This window comes from Phascolarctos cinereus, unplaced genomic scaffold, assembly GCF_003287225.1.
Source record: "Phascolarctos cinereus isolate Bilbo 61053 unplaced genomic scaffold, phaCin_HiC Scaffold_9;HRSCAF=440, whole genome shotgun sequence".
Classification (NCBI taxonomy): Eukaryota; Metazoa; Chordata; class Mammalia; order Diprotodontia; family Phascolarctidae; genus Phascolarctos; species Phascolarctos cinereus.
Window position 1 is genome coordinate 109,623,926 of NW_027556402.1, and position 3,928 is coordinate 109,627,853.

The following is a 3,928-nucleotide window of genomic DNA, read 5'->3' on the forward strand; positions in this document are numbered from 1 at the left end:
CCAAAATTGAACTGAATATAGTTCAATTGAGCTGAAATAGGCTGAATGGTCTCAGGGAAACTACGCTTTTAACGCTCCTAGGCTTCCCCGGAAATCAAGACCCATGTTTATAACATCAGTATTCTTCTAGTGCTGCTTGATGGTTTCATGTCATCAAGAACTGTAACATCTGGAGAAGTAAAAGTGACAAGTCACCCAAAGAGGAATAAAGAGGTATGTGATTAAGTGCCATATATTAGGAATGGTATGGTGATGAATGAATTTAAAAAGACATTCTGATCTTGCTCAGTATGCCTGCAATTTGACCCTGACTCTTTTTCATGTTAATCTTATTCCTAGCTAGACACAGAAGGACTGCGTATGGCATTTGCTCCCAGGAAGGGCTGGCTACTCCTCCAGGAGCCAGATATTCATAAACAGGAATACTCTCAAGGATGTTTTGAGAGCAACCCCTTCCCCACAGATGACCTTTTTTTGGCCAAACTGCCTTCTTTGTTAGAAGGAACTATTAAAGGCAGGTGGTCCTGAACCATCTTTGAAGTCTCCACTGTGGTGCAGACGCATAGCCTGAGATTTTCCCGTTGAGCCTCTGGAGGCTGATTCAGATGTAGACTCCCCTGACAGTGATTGCTGATTGTGACAGGATTTGATACTGATTGAGACTTAAGTTGTTACTTATTGAGACCTATGTTCGATTGTGGTAAGATCTGATACTGATGTTACCTACTGGGACTTACTAACCCTAACTCTATTTTACTTACTAACTTTAACCTTATTTTACTATTTTAATAATAAATACTTTTACTATACATACACACACACACACACACACACACACACACATATATATCTCAAAACTGAGACTGTCATTTCTAAACCAATCCAAACTGAAATTAATTTAAGCTGTAGTAAATAAGGGTGCTTTGCAATACATTTGGTTAGTAGTTCATTTAGAGAACCTATCTACCTTCTCACAACTTATTTATACTTTAATCTTTGTGCCCAGCTGCCACCACTACCACCAACCTCCAAACAACCGCCGCGGGTGGCCAAGGGAAGAGCGACGGACAGCGGCATGAGCGAGGCGGCCGAGACCACCCCCCAGCCCCAGGCCCCGGCGGCGGCCCCAGACCCCGCGCCCAAGAGCCCGGCGAGCAGCGGCGCCCCCCCCAACCCCCAGCCACCGCCGTCCAGGGGAGCAACCCCAGTGGCGACGCGGTGGCCACGCCGGCCCCCCGCCCCAGCCGCCGCCTCCACAACCACGTAAGACCCAGAAAAGAAAGCTCTGGCCACCAAAGTCTTTGGCATTGTCAAATGGTTCAACGTCAGAAATGGATATGGTTTTATCAATCGAAATGACACTAAAGAAGATGTGTTTGTACATCAGACAGCCATCAAGAAAAATAATCCACGAAATATTTGAGTAGTGTGGGCAATGGAGAAATTGTAGAGTTTGATGTGGTTGAAGGAGAGAAGGGGGCAGAAGCAGCCAATGTAACTGGCCCTGATGGAGTTCCTGTGGAAGGTAGCCGCTATGCTGCAGATCCGCACCGTTACCGACATGGTTATTATGGCCGGCATCTAGAAAATGTGAGCTGAATTTGATCTCTGAGGTCCCCTCCAGCTCCATCTAGATCTAACTGGCAGAGGTATCAAGGATGTCAGAGATATACATGAATGGAAGAAGTGAGTTTGACATGCAGTCAGATCACAAGATCACCCGAGGAGAGTTCAACTGCTCCTCTGGTAATCTTACTCAACGTCATCACCTAAGGTGGACCTTGGGAATCATGTACGGGAGGGAGGGCATAGAGGCAAGAGTGGCACAGATGAGGTGTGTGTGGTAATCCATGAGATCCAGATCCACTCAAGTATGAAAATGGAAAAAAAAATAAAGCCTTGAGGTCCTTTTATTACAATTCTTAGTACACGGGGTGTTTGACTTGCTATAATTTTGTTAACTCTCTTTTGGAACAGAACTTTGATGTAAATGTACAGATGGATCTTTATGGTTGTAACCCATTTAAAATACAGAGGACTGCTGAAGTTGTTGGGTGTGACCTGTGCATACCAGAGTAAATTTGAAATGACAGCTAAGTATCAAAACCTGGAAGTCAGGCAGCACAATTAGTTTTACTTCATTTACTCCATTTTGTCCTTTTCCGAGTAAAATTCCAGTATGTATTCTACTTTGGTCCTGGAGGGATTGGAGATGATTCATATCACAGCCCTACGTATATTTGGTTAAGTTATATGCATAAGACGCCTTAATACAAAACCCAGTCAATTCATTATGTATTATAAGCAGATTCTGGGGCAACTGTAGCCCATAAGGAGCTGAAAGAAATGTATCTTCAGGCAAGTAGCCTCAGCTAAGTAACCAAAGCTGCCAGTCTTTGCTCAGCAACCGGTAGACATCTATGCTCTAACCTGCTCAGAGGCCCAAAGGTGTGATCAAGAAAGTAAAGTTAGAGAGAAGCAGCTCTACTCAGGTTGGTTTCAATATCTGGTGGGCTAAGAGGACAATGTAAATTTGTACAAGTGGTCGCTGTTAGGTTATAGTATCTTATCAGTTAAAGTAGACATGAGTGGTCTAAAAGATTTGAGCTGTTCACATAGTGAAGAATAATAGACCACAAAGATTTCACCAGTATCCAGTAAATTTAGAGACTCAAAAGGAAGATTTCTCAGAAGATTCTAAGGCAGGATTGTATCCTAAAGAGATCAAAGGGAAAGCTTCTATTTGTACAAAAATATTTATAGCTGCTCTTTTTGTGGTGGCAAAGAACTGGAAATTGAGGGGATGCTCATCAATGGAGAATAACTGAGTAAGCTGTGACATAGGATTGTAACAGAATACTTTTGTGCTATGAGAAATGATGTGGACAGCTTCAGAAAAACCTGGAAAGACCTGTATGAACAGACACAAAGTAAGCAGAACCAGAATGTTGTACACAGTAATAGTAATACCGTATGATGATCAACTGTGAATGACTTAGGTACTCTGATCGAGACAATTCCAAGGGACTTACATGAAAAATGCTACCCACCTTCAGAGACAGATCTGATGGATTCTGAGTGCAGATCAAAGCATATTTGTCACTTTATTTTTCAACATGGCTAATATGGAAATAGGATTTGTGTGACTTCATATGTACAATGGGCATCATATTCCTTTGCCTTTTCAATGTATGGGGGAGGGGCAGGAAGAAGAGAATTTTGAACGTAAAAAAAGAATGCTAAAAAAAACACCCTAAAAAAAAGATACAGTAAGCCCTCTAAGGAGGATTTATGTGACAGGGATAGGATGTGAAGCAACTAATGGATTACTTAAGATATAGTATCTATATTTAAAAGCACAAAAATGTATGCCAAGTATGACTTGGAGTCTATGCCATCTCTAGTAGCACTCATGACAACTGACTCTTCATTTTCTTTACAAGATACAGTTCCTGCCCTCCCTTCCTCAACATTAAATCCAGTTGATCAATAATAATGAACAAACCGATCTGCCCATAACTTACATGTCAGTGTCACAGAAAATATTTTCAGTTGCCATAACTAATAACTTCTTAGACAAGATCTCAGATTCATGATAGGAATGTCACCTGTAATCTGTTTCTCTATTACCTTATTTCCATTTTTAATGTCTCCTCTTCCCTCTACTTGTTTGGTTTAACAGTTCTAGCTGAGTAGGCCTCCAAACAAATCTTTGTAACAGACTCCCTCCTGCCAGCTCCACGGTACTGTGCTGCTGAAGGTGCACTTGGTCCTGTCAGTGACTCTCAGTCATGTTTGTCCCCATCTTGCTGGTACTACTGGAATTGGAGACTTGGTCTTCTCTAACTTCTAGTCTAGCCACTTCCTACTCTACCATTCCTATGAGATAAGGATTTGAAAATATGGAGAAAACAGGTGCAGACAACAA

General features: G+C 42.0%; 1 pseudogene; it reads left to right on the forward strand.

Moving 5' to 3' along the window:
• Nucleotides 1–1,006: 1,006 nt before the first annotated feature.
• LOC110213666 (Y-box-binding protein 3 pseudogene) lies at nt 1,007–1,614 on the forward strand (annotated as a pseudogene).
• Nucleotides 1,615–3,928: the final 2,314 nt, after the last annotated feature.